Consider the following 22,168-nt stretch of genomic DNA (forward strand, 5'->3'; position numbering starts at 1 on the left):
CGTCCTCATGGTGGTTTGGTGCCCCCGACAGATCTGGTGCGCCATTGCTTCAAGGAGCCCTTTGGTGAGGGGTCAAGGAGGAACCCTAGTGATCTTACTCCTACAGCTCGAGTGTTAGAGGCCATCATCTGGAGGACACTTCTTCCCAGGTTGGGATACAGAGAGGGCTTGACTCGTCTATAGCTTTGGCTTCTAAATGCCCTAATGCAGCAGACTGTGTTCGATATCTGGGACCTCCTTCTATCAGAGATGGAGGATACTATTGCTGAAGGTTTCAAGGGTCGCAGACAGCTTCCCTATGCACATTGGATCACCTTCCTCATACTAAAGGCAGTGTCAGTCAGGACACCTGAGATGGTCCAGGAGTACAGAGGTGCTACCATAGAGTTCCCAGCTTACAACTTGTCACAGAGGATCAGGCACAGCACTCCTCAGGCACCCAGACAGCCTAGCCGTCGTCCTGACGTACTAGAGTCCGTAGCTCAGTAGGACAAGATCATTCGAGGGATAGCAGCTACAGAGGAGGAGGAGCTAGAGGCATATCAGGAGATGAGCGATACTAGTGATAGCTCAGACGAGGACTACCGAGATATTCCATAGATGCCTCCATGTAGACATGACCATGAGGCCGGTAGCTCCAGCTCAGCTCCACCTGCACCACAGACGAACCCCGCTCTCATTGCTATACTTGAGCGGATGCAGCAGGATCAGGCCAGACAGGCACAGGAGACCTCTGCCACTTTTGCCCAGTTTCAGGCTCATCAGGACGAGTTCCAGAGGCAGCAGCAGATCATGCAGTAGCGGCAGTAGGCTATCCAGCAGCAGCAGCAGCAGATGCATCAGCAGCAGTTACTAATGCAGCAGCAGCTCATGGGATTTATGCAGCATGTAGTGACAGCACTTGGGGCCCCACAGCCACAGCCTTCGCCCTAGCTTGCTCAGCCTGCCACCACTTCGATGACTCCAGCAGTACAGCCCAGTGGGCTTCAGAGTTAGGGACAACCTCCAGTGCAGTTTGCTTCACCTCTAGTTTAAGTGTCCCAGTGGTTGTCTTCACCAGTGGTAGCCCCGCAGTTCACTCCTTTACAGACAGGCTTCACTCTGGACCAGTCATCCTCGCTTTTTGTGCCTGACATGTCAGTCTCCAGGAGTCTTGGAGCATCTTTTAGCGAGCTGACAGGGATGCCCACACCGCCGCATATGCATGCCCCAGGTCCTTCTACAGCTCTTGTCGCCGTGACTACTCAGAGGCTCCCCAGCTCAGTTGCATCTTCATATCCTACAGATGTACCAGCAGCGTCACAGGCAGCTCCAGCCCCAGCTCAGACCCAGACCACTTCTGTGACACTCCCAGCTACAGAGGGTCAGTCAGTTCAGAGCTCCGAATCAGATGATGATGGCACCTAGTTCCACATTGCTACACGTACTTCAGCGCCTGACTCGTCCGCTGCAACCCCGCCGACCGACCCTTAGTTTTGGTGTTTGACGCCAAAGGGGGAGAGGGATGAGTATGTAGATTCAGGGGGAGCGTCTATTTAGGGGGAGCTTAGATTATTATTAGCTTATATTATTCATTTGGAGTTTCTATGTGTGATACACTATTACTTTACTATTATGCATTCGTGTGTTTACTTTCATGCATACATTTATATCTATGTGATAGTGCTATCTTTGTGATTGTGATATATGACATGTGTGCTCTCTATTTCGAATTCTTTATATGTCATATCACCTTAACGCTCATTTGACTTGCTTCCACGCTTTACTCTATTGCAAATGAGCCTTATGATTTGTACTCATGCTTATTTCATATCTCTTGAGTACATAATGATGGCTTAGGTCATATAAGCTTAACTAACACTCTTGTTCTTATTGACAAAAGCTTATATGATCCAAGCATGTTAAAAACCTCAACTCTTTTACATACTCGAGGTGGTATTGTCATCAATCACCAAAAAGGGGGAGATTAAAAGCATCTAGGCCCCTAGATTGGATTTCAGTGATTAATGACAATATAAGATTACTATGACTAACGTGTGTTTTGCAGAGGCAAATTAGTTAGGTCATGGTAATGGAGATCGATTGGGCGATCATGGTATCATGCCCCTACGATGGAAATCGTTTCGGTTTACAAAGGATGGACGACAAGGTTAAGGATGACTAGTTCTAAGTGTCGAATGAAGTTGGAGAGACACTTAGAATAGTTTAGGACTTTGTTTTTTCCTTTGGCCGTACTATTAAGGGGGGTATGGACGGGTAGCTTGACCTAGGTGAGTCTATTGAGTTAGGTGTGGTGCACACTTGTTAATTCTAGCACTAGGTAGCTCCTACAAAGCCCTTTGATCCTTTGGAGCAAACTTCATTCACAAATGATCGAAAGTTGGAAGTGAATGGAGGGTCAAATCCTGACCGGACGCTGGCTCCGGTGCTACCGGACGCTGGCCGCAGGGTCCGGTCAGTACATTTGACCGAGGAGAACAAGTCTGGTGTGACCGGACGCTGGGAGGTCAAGTGACCGGACGCTGAGGGCCAGCGTCCGGTCAACTCCAGTAAGGGTCCAGACTTGTGAAAGTGTGACCAGACGCGTCCGGTCAATACTGACCGGACCCTGAGTATCCAGCGTCCGGTCGAGTACAGTAAGCATCCAAGAGCGACCGGATGCGTCCGGTCAGTGCTGACCGGACCCTGCCAGCGTCCGGTCAACACTTAAAAACTGATGCGCGGGTTGAACTGACCGGAGCGTCCGGTCACCCCGTAGAAGCTCATAACGGTTCGTTTTTCAGGCTGCCTTATAAATAGATGCTCCACTCGTGTGTGGAGATACTTTTGCTCATTCCATCAGCTGAAAAACTAGTTTGTGAGTGCCAAGAAGAGCAAGGTCCTAGTGAGGTATTTGTGATTTGAGAATCCAAAAGAGAGCCCTCATTAGTGAATCAAGAGTAGCAAAGTGTGCATCCATCCTTCTCATTAGGCTTCGCGTGGTCAAGTGAGAGTTCGTGCTTGTTACTCTTGGTGATCGCCATCACCTAGACGGCTTGGTGGTGGTTGGGAGCTCGGTGATCATCCGGAGAGCTTGTGGGTGACCCGACTCAAGTTGTGAGCGGCTTTGGGTGATTCGCCATGACGGAGTGTCGAAGAATTAACCCGTAGAGAGCACTTGATCCTTGCGCGGATCAAGGGGGAGCTACACCCTTGCGCGGGTGCTCCAACGAGGACTAGTGGGGAGTGACGACTCTCCGATACCTCGGCAAAACATCGCCGCGTTTCCTCTCCTCTCCTTACTTTGAGCATTTACTTTGAGCAATTCAATTCTTGTCATTTACATTCCTAGAATTGCTATGCTAGAGTAGAATTGGAACTAGGTTGCAAGTCTTTTGTGTCTTACATCAATAGAAACACTTTTCTAGGCACAAGGGGTTAATTGGGCTAACCATAGGATTTGTTTATTGCGAAGAAATTTAGAATTAGCCCAATTCACCCCCCTCTTGGGCATCTTGATCCTTTCAGCCACAACCCAATATCCGCGTCATCTATCGGCCTACTAGTTTGACAGTGTCGGATTACTGGGCTGATTGTCGCGTGGCCCCGAATGAACGACAGACTTTCGTCCTTGGGCTTTTCCCCCATTCCACTCTGCAGATTTTTTTTCAATATTCTAAATAGCGGGCTATAACATTTAGCGGATAGTTTTGCTCCGCCGTAATAGCTCTGCTATATCCTGCTTTACCCGCTATTTAGTATAATGATATTGCAGTGGCAGTTGCCAAAAATTGATATAGCCCGCTATTTAGTACAATAATGTTGTAGTGGCAGTTGCCAAAAATCGCTATAGCCTGCTATTTTGAATTGAATTTTTATCCACGGGAAGCCACGATTCGGCCCAGTCTAACGTTACAGGAGTTAACTACGTCGTGCACTGGTACGGTTCATGGAAATTTGATTTGCGACTCATGGATTTGGCACTGACAGTGGCTTAACATTCATTTTGGCCCCAATTCTACAATAATACTACTCCATAGACTAGTGCTCATATCATAGCCTCATAGGCGGTGCTTCATGGATTGCGTGGTCAGCTCTGAATATTTTCTGATGACGTTGCTTAAGCCTGGATGGTCAGAGTAAATTGTGGCAAAGTTTCAGCCGTCACTGGTTTCCAGCCGGGATGATGAATGTTAATAGCTACTCACCAGCCGGGATGATGAATGTTAATAGCTACTCCCTCCGTTTCAAATTATAAGTCATTCCAACTTTTTTGGAGAGTCAAATCATTCAAGTTTGACCAAATTTATATAATAAAGTACTAACATTCATGATACCAAATAGGTACCATTAGTTTCTTCATTAAATATATTTTTATAGTATATCTATTCGGTGCCATAAATTTTTGTGATCTTTTCTATAATTTTGGTCAAACATAAAATTGTTTGACTCTTCAAAAAAGTTAGAATGACTTATAATTTGGAATGGACGGTGTCGGTGTTTAGACCCGACAACCTACCGAGGGGGGTGTCCGAGGTAGTGTTTTGGTTAGTGGGGTTCGTCGAGATCAGGAACTCGAAGCTAAACACATACACACGATTTAGACAGATTCGGGCTGCTGAATAGTGTAATATCATACGTCCTGTGTGTTGGTTGGATTGAATTGCCTTGGAGGGGGTTCCTGCCTCACCTTATATTGTCGGAGGTATGGTTACAGGTTGGTTACAAGAATACTAGTTGGATACGACTAGAGGAGTTATACTCTTATTATAACGAGTACTTTCCTAATCCTCGATTAGTTCCTATCTTTCCATGTAGACTACACCGCCCTGCGCCATGATCTCCATATCAGATACATCTCGGTGTCCAGCCCTATATTTAGGACTGTCTAAACCTTCTGGTGTGCCTATAGATGTATATACGATAGAGGGAGTTGCATATCTTCTAGTGGACCTATAGATGTATATGCGACAGAGGGAGCAGTATATGCACACTTGCTCGACCGAATATGGCAGGGTTTGTTTCGCCGTCATGGCGTGTCTTGCAATTGCGTTTCTGCAATGCATGGATTCTTGCATTGCATGTGTTGCCGCCACCTGCCGCCGACGAATGATTGATCCATCCATCCATCCACGGATCAATTTGCATTGGGTTCCAACTAGATCCCAACTCCCAAAAGCTACACCGATCGGTTTCATGGATGCAAAAATATCAGCCACATGCATGCATGCTGGTCTGTCACCAAACGCGTCACAAGCTTTCGCTAACCATGCACAAGCAGAGAGAAAAGTTGATAGGATTTTATTGCAATTTTAGATCCACGGCCAGGCAACCCTTTCTTTGTTTTTCTTTTCTTTTCTTTTTCCTGACTATAGCCTTCCAGAGCTGTAGTCTTGTACTTTTTTCTGCTATATCAATGAAACACGCACTATCTTGTGCAGTTCGTTCAAAAAAAAAAAAAAATCCACGGCCGGGCGAGGAAGAGGGAAGATGGATGAGCCGCCAAGGAATTATGGTATATATTTTGCATGATTAATCCTTGAGCTGGATCCATCAGCCCGGCCATGCATGTTAACTAACCACCCAGCACTATTAGAGAACAGACTTTAGAACGATGTCCCAATTTGACATTAGCCTCGGCATTTTTTTTACCCCCGGGACTAAAGGTTCCTTTACTCCCGGTTGGAGCCACCAATCGGGACTAAAAGTCCTCCAACCTTTAGTCCCGGTTGGTAATATCAACCGGGACTAAAGGTAGACCCTTTAGTCCTAGTTGGTGTCCCCCGATGGGTTAGTTCAAAAGGAAAGCATCCCATCCATTGTTAGATGTGTTGTGTATGTGGGGTGGTAAGCTCCGTGCGAGGCAGTGCATGAGGTCTTGGGTTCGAATCTCACAGGGGGCAGCGATGGGAGGCATTATTTTTTTTTAAAGCTGGGAGGATCTTTAGTTCCGGTTGTGGCAAACCGGGACTAAAGAACACCACCTTTAGTCCCGGAACGCTAGTCCCGGTTGGGAAACCGGGACTAAAGCCAGTTCCCAACCAGGACTAGATGTCAGTTCTGTAGTAGTGCAGGTTCATGCTTGATAATGGTGTCATATCGCCATTCTTGGATTATTGGATACATACAATAGCCCTAACTCACTGACAATGCAAGCAGGGGCCCAGCCCAGTTGGCCCCACATGAAAGTGGGTGGCATGCATGTGAGGCAGTTTACAGGATGAATTCCTGTGTTAAAAAAAAATACATGATCACTAGTGAAAGGTAGTGTATGCTTTGGAAGCTGCTTAGCAAGAGGGTTTCACATGGCCAGCCTCTCAGCTCATCGATGGTTGTTGCCTGTGTGTATCCATGGATGATGGGCCACATGTGCGCATGTGGCTTACCTATAGCTAGCCAAGTACGAGTAGTAGCTAATAAGCTAGGGTGGTGAGGCTGTTGAGCCAACCGAATATTATTATTCTCCATGATTAATCTGCATGTTTCTCTCCATGATTACCAACTTCTCCATGTTAAATGATTCCCAGATATTGCTTCTGCTTTTTTTGCTAGAGCTCCTTGATTATATTATATTATTTCACATGTAAATTAAATTCGTTCTACTGAAATAAATCTGTACTTTTTCCATTGCCATATATACAAAATCTGCCAAGTTTTCATGAATTTGGGGAGTAATTATCAATACAGTTTACTTGGGGACATCTCTTTTGTTTAAATATAATACCAATGAGTAGTGTGCTCACTGTTCTCAACAGCTGAAAAATCCATTATATGTTTTCACCATTTTGTTTGTTGGTCTGCACAATGCAATACTGAAAACTGTATGATATACAATTAATGTTAGCTTAATAATGCTATTCTTTTTGCTTAATTCATGATCATGTACCCAAATTTCAACTTTGGTGTGTAAACAAGGGAACCTGAACGCCAAACGAATAAAGCTGGCAGACACCAAAGATGAGATGCTACATGTTCCACCCAAACTAACCCTTCCGCTGCATGAAGCAGCAACAAAACGTACATAACATGCCAAGATTCCCATGCCAACGCAAGAGGGTGGCAAAATTCTCCCAATGGCAACATGCAGCCCAACTAATCATCCATAATTCACAAGGGAGATCGAGCTTTGTTTATTAATTAACGGTTACATTAGGGCCGCCTAGCTAATAGCCTGTTCGATCTGTCCTTAATTTGATACTGCTTCTGAATGATTGGAGAGAGGTTGCGAAAGAATATGAGGTCGTAGAAACAGCAGGGAATGAAAAAGTTCAGGGATTTGTTCTGGTTTAAAAAATTATCTCTGGGTTTTGACTTTTTAATCCAGGGATGACAGGACAGGGGTCATGGATGGTAAAGCTTTGTGCTGTGGAACTCTCCTCGAGTTGCGCTAAAGACAGTGACATCTCTCCTTCATGTCTGTATTGAGACACTGTTTGTTTATTGCCCTGTCGGTTAATAAGCATGCACGGATTTATCCAGTAGCACAGGCTTAAGACTCAAGTCGATTGCTTATGTGAGAACTATTAACTATACAGGCAACAAAACATGCAAAAGCTGCATTAGACTAGCCTGGCTATATTCACACAAAAAAAAGACGGCTAGCAGTTAGCCACCCAACCAAACACACCTTATAGTTACTATCCATAGCAGAGTGCTTGGAAACATACATTACACTACTGGAAATAGAGACTTTGCCGAGTGCAAAATTCTTTGCCGAGTGTCAAAAATCGGGCACTCGGCAAAGAATTGCACTCGGCAAAGAGTTCTTTGCCGAGTGCCCGGCACTCGGCAAAAAAGGGCACTCGGCAAAGGACTTCTTTGCCGAGTGTCAGACTCTCGGCAAAATCTATGCACTCGGCATAGGCTGTCCGCGTAACGGTATTCGACCACGTCTTTCTTTGCCGAGTGCCTGCTGTTAGGCACTCAGCAAAGATTTGATTTTTTTTTTAAAAAAATTCTTTGCCGAGTGTCCCAGATCTGGCACTCGGCAAAGATTTACTTTTTTTTTGAAAATTCTTTGCCGAGTGTCTCAGATCTGACACTCGGCAAAGATTTTTTTTGAAAAAGACTTTGCCGAGTGCCCCTGGCATGGCACTCAGTAAAGATTTAATTTTTTTTAAAATTTCTTTGGAGCACTCGGCAAAGAGGAATTTTTTTTTAAAAAAAAATCAAAACATTCTTTGCCGAGTGCCTTATTCTTGGCACTCGGCAAATACCCCCTTTGTCGAGTGCCATGCCCTGGCACTCGGCAAAGTTTTTTTGTTTTTGGCCTCCAATTTTTTTGCAGCCCTTTTAAAGCACCAGGAACTCCTAGTTACAATTTGGGGATTTTTGTAGTTTTTTATATATTTAGTTACTTTATTTCATTTACTTGATTTTTTTTCGAAAAATATAAATTTGAACTGCACGTGGTACGAACAATGGAATTTAATGATTCAAAAATTGATAGTCATGTTAGTGAGTGTAGTGTGAGGCCGTATCCAGGAACGCACCCGAAATTTCGCACATCTTGTTCACGAAACATGTCCGCGAAATTGCGTGCGAAGTGTTTTTAAATTCTATAAAAAGCAAATGAAGTTCGAAAATCATGAAACTTGTTGAGATGTCGTGATATCATATGTGAAGGCTATGATAAAAATTTCAGAAGATTTCGTGCATGTTGTCACGTACGATGCTTACAAGTAGAGATGTCCTGGTTTGTAAGCATCGTACGTGACAACGTGCACGAAATCTTCTGAAATTTTTATCATAGCCTCCACATATGATATCACGACATCTCAAAAAGTTTCATAATTTTCGGACTTCGTTTGCTTTTTATAGAATTTAAAAACACTTCGCACGTAATTTCACGGATATGTTTCATGAATAAGATGTCCGAAATTTTGGGTCCGTTCCTGGATACGGCCTCACACTACACTCACTAACATGACTATCAATTTTTGAATCATTAAATTCCATAATTCGTACCACGTGCAGTTCAAATTTATATTTTTCGAAAAAATTCAAGTAAACGAAATAAAGTAACTAAATATATAAAAAAGCCACAAAAAATCCCCAAATTGTAACTAGGAGTTCCTGGTGCTTTAAAAGGGCTGCACAAAAAAATTGGAGGCCAAAAACAAAAAAAAAAACAAAAAAACTTTGCCGAGTGCCGGGGCATGGCACTCAGCAAAGGGGGTCTTTGCCGAGTGCCAAGAATAAGTCACTCGGCAAATAAGGTTTTGATTTTTTTTTTAAAAAATTCCTCTTTGCCGAGTGCCTCCACAGGAGCACTCGGCAAAGAAATTAAAAAAAATTAAATCTTTGCCGAGTGTCGTGCCAGGGGCACTCGGCAAAGTTTTTTTCAAAAAAAAATCTTTGCCGAGTGCCTGATCTGAGACACTCGGCAAAGAATTTTCAAAAAAAAAAAATAAATCTTTGTCGAGTGCCAGATCTGGGACACTCGGCAAAGAATTTTTTAAAAAAAATCAAATTTTTGCCGAGTGCCTCCCTGATCCGACACTCGGCAAAGGGCGGTTGGGGAGACTTAGTCGTTTTCGACCGGCCGGGCAGTCAAACAGACGGCCAGCCAGCCCCCGCGCCCACGCCAGCCCGCCCCCGCCTCCGCGTCGTGCGCCGCGCTCGCGCCGCCCTCGCGCCCGGCCGCCCGCGCCCTGCCCCCGGCTAGCCCTGCCCTCAGCCGCGCCCTTTTCCCGGTCGGCCCTGCCCCCGGCCGACCCTGCCCCCAGCCACGCCCCGTGGACTGCCTGCCCCGACGCCGCCCGTGCCCGACCCCGTTCCTGACTCCGGCGACCCCGACGCCGCCCGACCCTACCCCCGGCGCCCGTCAGGTATGCCTTCTCTCTTGTTGTTGTCGAGGTAGTGGTAGTTGTAGTAGTATTAGTTGTACTAGTGGTAGTAGTAGTAGTAGTAGAAGTAGTGGTAGTAGTAGTAGAAGTAGTGGTAGTAGTAGTAGTAGAACTAATGGTAGTAGTTGTAGCAATAGTGGTAGTAGTAGTAGAACTAATGGTAGTAGTAGTAGCAATAGTGGAAGTAGTAGTACAAGTAGTGGTACTACTTGAATATATTCTTCTGTATGGATTGATATCCAAACTACATGGCTTCTCTTGAGACATATGTGCTTGTCGGCCATCGTGCCGTTGTTTTTTGCAGGTTTTGGAAACCTCACCGTGCAGGGAAGGTTCTGCCGATTTTTTTTTGTAAATGACAGTATTTTGTTCCATTTTTGTAGAGAAGAGCCCGTCGAAGCCGAGTCGGAGTTCCCACCGTCGTGCCAGTCTGCCTGCACCGCGTTGTCTCGCCACTGCACCGACCCGCCACGGCCCCGCTAGCCTGACTCCGCCGCCACCCTAGGTATAACCCCTCTTTTCGTATCATGGTCATAGATCGCGTAACCCAGTTAGGTGTCTCCCGTTCAAAAGAGATACGGTTGGAGGTATGCAGATCTTTCCATATCTATGACCGTATCTGTTTCGGATTGTCCACATTTTTTGGACAGCCCGCGGATGCGTAGATGGGTTAGTTTCCATGTTCTGCTCCGGTCCGAGACAGAGTTTCGGCATCACCTCCCTATTGTTCTCCGGATATATACTCTTCTTTGGCAGGACGTGTATCTGGAGAACAGCAGGGAGGTGCTGTCGAAATTCTATCTCAGATAGGAGTAGAGCATGGAAACTAACTTCATCTACGCATCCGCGGGTGGGATTAGGACCTATCCTCACCTATTAGACAGTAGGAACACCATGTAGATGCAATTGATGGTTACATTACTCGCTGATACATAGGTTAGAGGATGGATGACCGTCAGTGGATGTACACGGGCTGGAGAAGTCAGAGTGATTACACCACAGAATGGATGAACAAGATCGATGCTTTCTTGAACAGTGCATTTGGTAATGCTGCTAAAGGACATTGCCTAGTTTTGTGTCCCTATAGCAAATGTGGAAACAGGAGAAGGGTAAACAAGGTGAAAATGGGTAAACATCTTGTGAAGAATGGATTTACGCCGGACTACACCCGGTGGGTCCACCATGGTGAAGCCCATCGTATGAGAGAGGAGGTGGTGAGACCACGGGTGGAGGCTTTTGATGCTGATGTCAGGGTAGCAGACATGTTATATGACTTTCACCAAGGACAGTTCGATGAGGGACGTGAGAAGGAGGAGATGGAGGTAGCCGCACAGGCATTCTACGACATGATGGACTCGGCACAGAAACCCCTTCACGATCGGTCAACGGTGTCTCAACTGGATGCCATTGGACACTTAATGGGGTTGAAGTCCGAGTTAAACTTGAGTCGACCTGGCTTCGATAAGATGTTGGCCATGATTGGCACCCTACTTCCGGACAGCCACATTCTGCCAAAGAGCATGTACGAGTCACAGAAACTCCTTCGAGCACTTAAGATGCCGTATGAGCAGATACCTGCTTGTCCGAAGGGGTGCATCCTATTTAGGAAAGAACACGAGCATGCAAAGTTCTGTCCAAAGTGTAAATCCTCCAGGTACCTGGAGGTAGACTCTGATGATGGCCAGAAGAGGCAACTTACGATCCCCGTGAAAATCCTACGGTACCTTCCGTTCCTACCAAGGATCCAACGGCTATACATGACTGAGGAATCCATGAAACAGATGACATGGCACAAAAATGGCAAACAGTACAATCCTGACAAGATGGTACATCCATCCGATGGTGAAGCTTGGATCCGCTTTAATGACAAACATCATGACAGAGCAGATGAGGCTCGTAATGTACATGTCGTGTTGGCAACAGATGGGTTCAATCCTTATGGAATGATGGCTGCCCCATACACATGTTGGCCCGTCTTCGTTATCCCCCTTAATCTGCCCCCCAGTGTCTCCTTTCAATGACATAACATATTCTTGTCATTGATAATTCCTGGACACCTAGGGAGTAATATGGGTGTGTTCATGGAGCCCGTGTTTGATTAATTGGTTCGTGCTTGGGACGAAGGGGTATGGACATACGATCGAGCTACAAAGACAACCTTCAAAATGCACGTTTGGTACCACTACTCCCTGCATGACTTCCTAGCGTATGGGATATTCTGTGCCTGGTGTATTCACGAGAAATTCCCATGCCCAATATGCAAGGAAGGTGTGAGGTTCATTTCGTTGCAGAAGGGTGGCAAGTATTCGTCGTTCGATAGACATCATCAATTCCTACCTCTTGACCATCAATTCAGACAAGACATCAAGAACTTTACAAAAGGTATCAAAGTGACAAACCCTGCACCGCGGATGATGACTGGTGCCGAGGTTCATGCTTAGATAGATGCTCCCGTGCCCAATGAAGAAGGTGGTTTTGTGGGATATGGTGAGCAACGTATGTGGACTCATATCTCGGGCATGACGAGGCTCCCCTATTTCGATGACCTTCTTCTGCCACATAACATTGATGTAATACACACTGAAAAGAATGTCGCCGAGGCACTTTGGGCAACACTCATGGACACTGAAAAGTCTAAGGACAACCCTAAGGCTAGAGTAGACCTGGCAACGTTGTGCGATAGACCAAATCAAGAGATGCAACCTCCTAGTCATGGCAAGACCTGGAGAAGGCCTAAGGCCGATTTCGTCTTGAAAAAGGACCAAAGGAGGGAAGTACTTGAATGGATCAAGACGCTAATATTCCCTGATGGGTATGCAGCGAATCTAAAGAGGGGAGTTAACTTAGGCACTCTGCAAGTCAACAGGATGAAGAGTCATGACTACCACATATGGATTGAGCGGCTTCTTCCGGCGATGGTTTGAGGCTATGTCTCGGAGCATGTCTGGCAAGTGCTGGCAGAGTTGAGCTACTTATTCCGCCAGCTTTGTGCCAAGGAGCTCTCTCGGACCGTCATTGATGACTTGGAAAAAGCGGCACCCGTGTTGCTCTGTAAGTTGGAGAAGATCTTTCCACCCGCCTGCTTCTTGTCGATGCAGTATTTGATTATGCACCTCCCGTATGAGGCACGGATGGGGGGGCCGTGCAAAACCGTTGGTGCTATCCAATCAAGAGATGTCTGAAGACTCTTCGCAAAAAATGTAGAAATAAAGCTAGAATTGAGGCTTACATTGCAGAGGCATACATTCTAGAGGAGTTGTCGAACTTCACAAAGAAATACTACATTGAGAACCTTCCTAGCGTTTATAATCCACCCCCTCGTTACAATGCTGGCGAAAATGAATCGAACCTCAGCCTTTTCCAAGGGCAACTCGGAAGCGCAAGTGCATCAACCACTAAGCAATTGAAAAATAAAGAGTGGCGCAGTATCATGCTATATGTGTTGACCAACCTTGTTGAGGTGCAGCCATTCATTGGGTAAGTTCTGAACGAACTTGTTTTATTTCGCCGTATGTCCTTGTTTCTTCGTCCAACCCCCTTGTTTCTCGTTAGTACAGGGAATTTCTTCGTCAATCCTGGCATGGATTGAGGCAACCTACCTCGCAAGAAAATGATACCCTTCTTTCACGGGGTGCAGGACCAGAGAGCCCCGATTTCATTTGTTGGTTCAAACAGAAAGCCCAAACTGATGCGCCTATAAGTGACAAGCTGAGATAGGTTGCAAATAGCTGTGCCGTTAGGGTCAAGTCATTTACCGGTTATGACATGAATGGATATCATTTTCACACAGCAAGCTACGAGCAGAGTCGGCCCAATCGAAAAACCACAAACAGCTGTGTTGTTACGTTCGGCACTGATGGACTCGACTATTATGGAAGAATTAAAGAAATCTACGAACTATCATTCTATGGTTCCAAACCTCTTACTCCTATCATATTCAAATGCCACTGGTTTCATCCTGGTGTAACGAGATGGACCCCTAAGCTTGGGCTAGTCGAGATTCGACATGATTCCGTCTATCCAGGAAAAGATGTCTATATTGTGGCTCAACAGGCCATCCAAGTTTATTATACGTCATACGCGTGCAAAGACGTCGAGTATCTTAAGGGTTGGTCTATTGTGCACAAGGTGTCGCCACATGGTAAACTACCTGTCCCAAACGATGAAGATTACAACTTCAACCCAAACACATATGATGGAGACTTCTATCAAGAAGAGGGGCTACAAGGGAGGTTTGACATAGACTTAACCGAAAAGATAGGAATGGAAGTAGACAATGAAAGGGATGATGACAAGGACGCTGGAGACGAGGTGCGAAATCTGAAGGACATACAAATGCTTGAGCGATTACGTTTAGACAATGACAATGAAGACAACATTCCTCCTTCGGATAGTGTTGATGAGTTGGACAATGTCGATAGTGATGACGAGACCTATGATCCAGCTAATCTCAATCATGAAGATTATTTCTAATACATGTAATACTATGTTTTTTGTAATTATGTTTTGTTCATTTTGCACCTATTTCTAATTACATCTTGTTTTTCTTTTTTATTGCAGGTGATTGAACAAAGATGGCTGGCGACCGTCATAGGTCCGTGAACTTGATTTACCAAAGACCACGCCGGCTGCAGGAGGAGGCGGAGGGGGTGGTGGAGGGATCGGATAGGAGGAGGAGGACTCGCCTTAGGAGCGGGCCGTCTCCTCCCACGCCGCGTGAGGAGGAGCTAGAGGAGGAGGTGGCACCCGTTGACGAGGAGGACGAGGAGCTGGTTCGGCAGACGAATGAGGAGGAGGAGGAGGGGGAGGCGGCAGGCATGGGTTCCGCTTCCTCTGACTCCTCTTCGAGTGTCTACTTGCGAGGTCCCGCGAGCCTCCCACAGGTTCCGCTTCCTCACCAACGCTCAGTGATTCGCCCCGAAGGGCAAAAGTAAGTAACTTTATATGTTATCACCACTACTTCATATGATATGATGAAAAAAACTAATATTTTTTCTTAATTACTTGTATAGGAACTGGGTGGTTGTGTCGGGTGGTAGCGCATGGCTAGTCAATGGCATCATGGGTCTTCTGTGCAGGCAACACTTCCCTGGCATTGTCACGTACGCATCGAAGACAGAGCCGGCCTACTCGTTTGACCACTACGCCGTCGCCCCCGATGCGGAGTACCCCAACAAGGCGGCGCGGGTGAAGGCAGAGTTTGGGGTAAGTTTCCCCGGCAAAGAACATTGCTCAATACGTCGCATTCATTGGACTTTTCTTGAAATAATGAATGGATACATCGCTTTTGTATGCAGACTTACTACAGATGCGAGGAGGGATTTGAGGCCAGGGTGGAGCAGGTGACTACCAAAGCCTGTAAAAAACTCGTCACCGACATGCATCACGAGGTGCGCATCCAGGCCATCGTAACCTACTACGGGTCGAAGCTTGGAGAGAGGAAACCAAGAAAGACGCAAGAGAGATGCAGCTGACCTGGGAGCAGTACCTTGAGGTAAATGTAGAACATCAACATTGATTCATTTTGAGATTAAGTTGGTTTAATTTGATCTTCTTATATGTCCAATACTTGATGACGTGTAGATGATTCCCTGGTGGTGCCAAGCATATCCCGAGTGTTGGGCGATGATGGTGGAGAGGTGGTTCATGGAGGAGTACCTCAAGATGCATAGGGATGCCCGGGACCGTCGTTTGTAGATGCAAGGTCCAGCACACCATCAAGGCAGCCGCAACCTCGCCGGATACAAACAAGCATGGGTACGCGAATTCATTTCTCTATTACGACGCTCAGTTCTACCTGATTTCTAATCATCGTGTTGCCTTTCTCGTAGTCGGCGTCACATAGTGGCCAGGCTTGCTCGGACTTTCAAGCATGGTGTATGACCCACAAGGGCAAGGCGACGTCCGACGTCTCCTTCAACCTAGAGGACCGGCCCGAGGCATACACGAACCCGAGCTTCCACTCCCGCATCAGTGAGTACACTGAGGTGGCGAGGTCGCTCCATGGGTCAGATCACGATCCGAGCACCCAGGACTTCGATGGAGAGGCTGTCATGAGGGCGGGGCAAGGCAAGAAGCATGGGCGGTTCTAGCTTGGCGATGGCGTCATCGACACGACCTGTACTCCCTCTCTCTCCTAGATCCGAGCACGGAGCACGAGCGAGAGCCCGGCCATTCGCACACGGCCGCCTGCTGCACAACACTGGGTCGATGCACTCGAGGTTATTCCTATTTTACTCATCATACATTGATCTTTACACACCTTAATTAGCTTTACATTACTGAAATATTGAAGTGAAATATTGCAGGCCCGGCTGGAAGAAGAAATGAAGCAACGTCTAGAGCTAGAGGCCGGGTACCAGAGGATGGTGGCCCAGCTGGAGGCCGAGCGGGCCGAGCGGGAGGCCAAATGGGCCGAGCGGGAGGCCGAGCGGGCTGAGCGGCAGGCCCAGGCGCAGAGGCTGACGGACATTACGGAGTTTCTACAAGGGCTTGGGCAATGTATGGGCTTGTCTCTGCCACCTGGGCTGTTGGTTCTACCTCCGTCTACGCGTCCTACAGCTGCAGCTACTCCTGTGAGTATGAAAGTTTTTACTTTCGCTTGTGCTTTGCTTGTATGGCATCTACCGTCCTAGATTAGCTATCCAAATAATCTTGTCTCACATGCAATCTTTTCTCCTTTGTGCAGTCTTTCTCTGACGGTGGTTCGAATAATCCACCTCATGCACCTTCGAATGATGGATTTGTGCCTTCACCACAGTCGCAGTGGTCGAGATGAGTGCATGTTGTATTTTTTTACATTTGTTGTTCACTTGGTGATGGACTTGTGATATACTTGTGATGCACTTGTGGACTTTGATGGACTTGTGGATTTATTTGGATGGACTTGAGCACTTATTATTATATATGTGATATATATTGTGATGGATGTGATATGTGTGGATGGATGTGTGGATGGATGAGATATATATGTGATGGATGAGATATATATGTGATATATGTTTGTATAAATTTATTTGTCATGATAGAATGTAAAATTAAAATAAAAATTGCCGTTTTGGGTCACTTTGCCGAGTGTTGCACTCGGCAAAGGACCCCTTTGCCGAGTGCAATGGTCACAGCACTCGGCAAAGCTGGGAAAATGGGCGCCCAGAAAACAAATTTTTTAGCTTTGCCGAGTGCTGTGACCATGGCACTCTGCAAAGAATTTTTTTTAAAAAAAAATTAAACTTTGCCGAGTGCCGGCCAGAGGGCACTCGGCAAAGAATTTTTTTTTTAAAAAAATAAAAACTCTTTGCCGAGTGCCTGCAGGGATGGCACTCGGCAAAGAAATTTTAAAAAAAAAATAAAACATCTTTGCCGAGTGCCTGCAGGGTTGGCACTCGGCAAAGATTTTTTTTAAAAAAAATAAAAAATCTTTGCCGAGTGCCTGTAGGGTTGGCACTCGGCAAAGAATTTTTTTAAAAAAAATACAAAGAATTTTTATAAAAAAAATAAAAAATCTTTGCCGAGTGCCTGCCGGGTTGGCACTCGGCAAAGAATTTTTTTTAAAAAAAATAAAAAATCTTTGTCGAGTGCCTGCAGGGTTGGCACTCGGCAAAGTGACCGTCAACGGGACCGGCGCCGTGACGGTCGCTTTTTTTTGCCGAGTGCTCGATAAAAAACACTCGACAAAGAGGGCTTTGCCGATCAATTTTTTGCCGTGTGTTCGTTGCCGAGTGCCGCACTCGGCAAAGGCTTTGCCGAGTGTCTCAGGCACTCGGCAAAGAACCTGAATCTAGTAGTGTTAGTAGACAACATGACAACTCGATATACCATAGCCTAAACATGCATGAAACTTATTAACTGAAATCATTATTCCTCAACAAGTCGGTGCAAAATGATTGGGTGCTGCATGCAAGGATATTACATGGAAGCAAAGAAGGGTCGATAATGGTGAGAGGATGGCATCACAGGCTAGCATAGCCAACTTTGGGGATCTTTTTTTTCCTTCCTCTCAACACCAAACTCGATCATGTCTGCATGATTAAGTTTGGTTGGTGCCAACAGTTGCTTAAATACCACCACACGCCATTGCATGACCTGATCATCCCCATCTCGAGTACTATACGTTAGCCTGCACCTCTAGCTGGCTGCACATCATGCAAAGTTTGCTCAAAATCAAACACCTTCGATTAGGGCATGCATTAGGCCCTATAAATTGGCTTGGTTTTCGTTTCCTACTCCCTGGGTAGGCTGTTTTGATCAAGATGCATGTGTTTCTAGCCGTTTTGGTGTGCTGTGGCACATTGCTTGGGTATTGGCATTCTGATGATTTGTGTGCCACATGCATCAAAGTGGAGTAGAAACACAAGTTCAGATACCTTCAGTGTCTTTGTAAACACAATAATGTCCAACGGAGAGCTTGTCTGCATTCCTCCACGGTGCAAAAATCAGATTTACTGTTAGGAATTCGACTTTACACAATGAAGCATTAAGGTATGAATGTATAATTTGCAGAAGATTTAGAAGGTTACGGCTACCTTATCTTGTTTTCTCTTTGTTTCTTTCTTTCTGTAGTTTCTATATTATGCAAGACACATTCAAACTCCGATGACGTGCTCCGGCTGCCGTCGCTCACCGTCCTCAACCTCTCCTCCAACGCGCTCGCCGTCGCGCTGCCCAAGTCGTTCGCCGCGCTGTCCAAGCTCCAGGTGTTCGACGTGAGCCAGAACTCCTTCGAGGGCGCGTTCCCGGCCGGCCTCGGCTCCTGCGCCGACCTCACTACCGTCAACGCCTCCGGCAACAACTTCGTCGGCGCCCTTCTCGCGGACCTCGCCAATGCCACCTCCCTCGAGACCATCGACCTGCGGGGCGGCGACATCCCGGCGGCGTACCGGAGCCTGACCAAGCTCAAGTTCCTGGGCCTCTCCGGCAACAACATTACCGGCAAGATCCCGCCGAAGCTCGGCGAGCTCGAGTCGCTCGAGAGCCTCATCATCGGGTACAATGCGCTCGAGGGAGGCATCCCGCCGGAGCTCGGCAACCTTGCCAGCCTCCAGTACCTCGATCTCGCCGTCGGCAGCCTCGACGGGCCCATCCCGGCGGAGCTCGGCAGGCTCCCGGCGCTCACCTCGCTCTACCTGTACAAGAACAACCTCGAAGGCAAGATACCACCGGAGCTCGGCAACATCTCGACGCTCGTCTTCCTCGACCTGTCCGACAACCTGCTCACCGGCCCGATCCCCGACGAGGTCTCACAGCTGAGCCACCTCCGGCTGCTCAACCTCATGTGCAACCACCTCGACGGCACCGTGCCGGCGGCCATCGGCGACATGCCGAGCCTCGAGGTGCTCGAGCTGTGGAACAACTCCTTGACGGGGCAGCTACCGGCGTCGCTCGGCAAGAGCTCGCCGTTGCAGTGGGTGGACGTGTCGTCGAACTCCTTCTCCGGGCCAGTGCCGGCTGGGATCTGCGACGGCAAGTAGCTCGCCAAGCTGATCATGTTCAACAACGGCTTCACCGGCGGGATCCCGGCGGGGCTCGCGTCGTGCGCGTCGCTCGTCCGCGTGCGCATGCAGAGCAACCGGCTGACCGGCACGATCCCGATCGGGTTCGGCAAGCTGCCGTCGCTTCAGCGGCTCGAGCTCGCCGGCAACGAACTGTCCGGGGAGCTCCCTGGCGACCTCGCGTTGTCGACGTCGCTGTCGTTCATCGACGTTTCTCACAACCACCTCCAGTACTCGCTGCCGTCGAGCCTCTTCACGATCCCGACCTTGCAGAGCTTCCTGGCGTCGGACAACATCATCTCCGGCGAGCTCCCCGACCAGTTCCAGGACTGCCCCGCACTGGCCGAGCTGGACCTGTCCAACAACCGGCTTGCTGGCACGATACCGTCCAACCTGGCGTCGTGCCAGAGGCTGGTCAAGCTCAACCACAGGCACAACCGGCTCACCGGCGAGATACCGAAGGCGCTCGCCAAGATGCCCGCGATGGCCATCCTCGATCTGTCGAGCAACTCCCTGACCGGCGGCATCCCGGAGAACTTCGGGAGCTCGCCGGCGTTGGAGACGCTCAACCTCGCGTACAACAATTTAACAGGTCCCGTGCCGGGGAACGGCGTCCTGCGATCGATCAACCCGGACGAGCTGGCCGGGAACGCCGGGCTGTGCGGCGGCGTGCTCCCGCCGTGCTCCGGGAGCCGCGACATGGGCCTGGCGGCGGCGCGCCCCCACGGCAGCGCGCGCCTGAAGCGCATCGCGGTGGGCTGGCTGGCCGGGATGCTCGCCGTCGTGGCGGTGTTCGCGGCGGCGCTCGGCGGGCGCTACGCGTACCGGCGGTGGTACATGGGCGGCGGCGGGTGCTGCGGCGACGACGAGAGCCTCGGCGTGGAGTCCGGGGCGTGGCCGTGGCGGCTGACGGCGTTCCAGCGGCTCGGGTTCACGAGCGCCGACGTGCTGGCGTGCGTCAAGGAAGCCAACGTGGTGGGCATGGGCGCCACCGGGGTGGTGTACAAGGCCGAGCTCCCGCGCGCGCGCACCGTGATCGCCGTGAAGAAGCTCTGGCGGCCGGCGGCGATGGACGGCGACGCCGCGGCGGGGAACGAGCTGACCGCCGACGTGCTGAAGGAGGTGGGGCTCCTGGGTCGGCTCCGGCACCGGAACATCGTGCGGCTGCTGGGTTACCTCCACAACGACAGCGACGCGATGATGCTGTACGAGTTCATGCCCAACGGCAGCCTGTGGGAGGCGCTGCACGGCCCGCCGGAGAAGCGGGCGCTGGCGGACTGGGTGTCGCGGTACGACGTCGCCGCCGGCGTGGCGCAGGGGCTCGCCTACCTCCACCACGACTGCCACCCGCCGGTGATCCACCGCGACATCAAGTCCAACAACATCCTCCTCGACGCCAACATGGAGGCCCGCATCGCCGACTTCGGCCTCGCCCGCGCCCTCGGCCGCACCAACGAGTCCGTCTCCGTCGTCGCCGGATACTACGGCTACATCGCGCCAGGTACCAATCACCATTGCAATCGCCAAAGCTGGATTCAGAGTTCGATCTCGAAAATCCTTGATGCGTTGGATTTCAGAAGTTGATCGATTCGATCTGAATCAATGCGCAGAGTACGGGTACACGCTGAAGGTGGATCAGAAGAGCGACATCTACAGCTACGGGGTGGTGCTGATGGAGATGATCACGGGGCGGCGGGCGGTGGAGGCGGAGTTCGGCGAGGGGCAGGACATCGTGGGGTGGGTGAGGGAGAAGATCCGGAGCAACACGGTGGAGGAGCACCTCGACGCGAACGTCGGCGGCCGGTGCGCGCACGTCCGGGAGGAGATGCTGCTCGTGCTCCGCATCGCCGTGCTCTGCACCGCCAGGGCGCCGCGGGACCGGCCCTCCATGCGCGACGTCATCACCATGCTCGGCGAGGCCAAGCCGCGCCGAAAGAGCGGGAGCAGCGGCGCCGGTAAGGACGCCGGCAGCGCCGCCGTCCCCGCCGCCGTGGTGGTGGACAAGGACAAGCCGGTGTTCAGCACCACGCCGGACTCAGACTACGCATAGATTTTGTTTTCTTTCAGTCTCAGTGCCTGTTAATGATCATTTGTTCTTGTACCTAGATTTTCAAAGATGCAGGGTTTTGAGCCTGTAAACCACAAAATTTGCTGTGACGATTAACTAGCCAGCCGTAGATCATGTAGATTATTAATGGAGATTGCCGGGCTTGTATTAATTAATAGAGAAGAAAGTCACAGAGGCCTAAGCCAAGGAAAAAGGGAAAAAAATATATACAAAATTTACAAGAAGGCGTTGTGAAGCGGCGATGAAAACAGAATGAAATCGCTCAAAAGAAAACTTGTGTGATGAATTGATGCTTCAGATTGTCTCCAGACCAGGCTATGTGTGGAGGCTCTAAATTTGGCTTGCGGTGATTAGCAATGGCTAAAAACTAACCTAACACCTGTCAAGAATTTTTCTTTTGAAACGAGCCAGCACGAGAGCTGCTGCTATATTAAGAATTGCAGCTCATACAAGGCTCTATATAAACCACGGCTCAAGCTCCTGGTTATACATTCAAGTAATTTTGACAGCTTCAAGAAGAAGACCATCATCGGCGATGTCGAACGTTGAGCAATCCATCCAGGCCGGCAAGGCGCATGCCGCCGAGGGCGAGGTGAGAGCTGGCTTCCTAGCTAGTGCTGACGAATCGCTTTGCTCGCATGGCATGGCGTGCCCTGGGATTCATCCATGAATGATCCATGTGGTACTGATGTGTGTGTGTGTGTGTGTGTGCAGTGCCAGGCGGAGCGCGCGGCGCAGTCCGTCAAGGACGCCGCCGGCGGCGCCGCGGCCGACGCCGCCGGAGC

General features: G+C 48.9%; 1 pseudogene; it reads left to right on the plus strand.

Moving 5' to 3' along the window:
• Positions 1–204: 204 nt before the first annotated feature.
• LOC136515810 (MDIS1-interacting receptor like kinase 1-like) lies at positions 205–21,371 on the plus strand (annotated as a pseudogene).
• Positions 21,372–22,168: the final 797 nt, after the last annotated feature.

This window comes from Miscanthus floridulus, chromosome 17 (assembly GCF_019320115.1).
Source record: "Miscanthus floridulus cultivar M001 chromosome 17, ASM1932011v1, whole genome shotgun sequence".
NCBI lineage: Eukaryota > Viridiplantae > Streptophyta > Magnoliopsida > Poales > Poaceae > Miscanthus > Miscanthus floridulus.